Source organism: Carlito syrichta, unplaced genomic scaffold (assembly GCF_000164805.1).
Source record: "Carlito syrichta isolate Samal-C Ts95f unplaced genomic scaffold, Tarsius_syrichta-2.0.1 Scaffold311653, whole genome shotgun sequence".
Taxonomy (NCBI): domain Eukaryota; kingdom Metazoa; phylum Chordata; class Mammalia; order Primates; family Tarsiidae; genus Carlito; species Carlito syrichta.
Window position 1 is genome coordinate 1 of NW_007255749.1, and position 1,548 is coordinate 1,548.

Here is a 1,548-nt window from a genome sequence, read left to right on the forward strand (position 1 = left end):
CGACCACAAAAACCCTAATTTCAGCAGAAGAATCCAGATCACCAAAATAAAAGCCCAAATCCAGGACATAGAAGACAAAAAGATAATACAAAAAATCAATGAAACAAAAAGCTGGTTCTTCGAAAGGGTAAACAAGATTGATGGTCCCCTAGCTAGACTGACCAAGAAAAAACGAGAAAAAAACCAAATAAGCATAATCAGAAACACAAAAGATGAAGTCACATCTGACCCTGAAGAAGTACAAAAGATCATTAGAGACTACTACGTACACTTGTATGGAAACAAACTTGAAAACCAGAAGGAAATGGAAGACTTTCTGACATCACACAACCTACCTAGGTTGGAACAAGAAGAAATTGAGACCCTAAATAAACCAATAACAATCAAAGAAATCGACTACGTAATAAGAAAACTTCCTACAAAAAAAAGCCCTGGTCCAGATGGCTTTCCAGCAGAATTCTACAAGACATTTAAGGAGGAGCTGATACCAATCCTACTGAAGGTATTCCAGGCGATTGAAAAAGATGGAACTCTCCCCAAATCATTTTACGAAGCCAACATCACATTGATACCCAAGCCAGGTAAAGATCCAACAAAGAAAGAGAACTACAGGCCAATATCTTTGATGAACATAGATGCTAAAATTCTCAACAAGATCCTAGCAAACCGGATTCAGCAATACATCTCAAAAATCATCCATCATGACCAAGTAGGCTTCATTCCTGGCATGCAAGGCTGGTTCAATATTCGTAAAACCATAAATGTAATTAAATACATCAACAGATGTCAAAACAAAAACCACATGATCATATCACTAGATGCAGAAAAAGCTTTTGATAAAATCCAGCACCCCTTCTTGATAAAAACCCTTGAACATCTAGGCCTACGGGGAACATACCTCAAAATAGTAAAAGCCATCTACGAGAAACCCACAGCCAGCATACTCCTAAATGGACAAAAATTGGAACCAATTCCCCTGAAAACTGGAACTAGACAAGGATGCCCACTCTCTCCCCTCCTGTTCAACATAGTATTGGAAGTCCTGGCTAAAGCAATCAGAGAAGAGGAGGCAATCAGAGGTATTCAAATAGGAAAAGAGGAAGTCAAGTTATCTCTCTATGCAGATGATATGATGGTGTACCTTGAAAACCCAAGAGAATCTGTCAAAGGTCTCCTTCCATTGATAAAAGCCTTTGGCAAAGTCTCAGGATACAAAATAAATGTACAAAAGACAATCGCATTTCTCTACACCAATAATAAACAAACAGAAACCCAAATAAAAAACACAGTTCCATTCACAATAGCCACAAAAAAAATGAAATACCTTGGCATCTTCCTGACCAGAGACGTGAAAGACCTTTACAATGAAAATTACAAAACACTGCTCAAAGAAATCAAAGCCGACATGAACAAGTGGAAAAATATCCCATGCTCATGGATCGGAAGAATCAACATTGTGAAGATGTCCATCTTACCTAAGGCAATCTACAAATTCAATGCAATACCCATTAAATTACCAACAACATTCTTTTCAGACCTAGAAAAAAC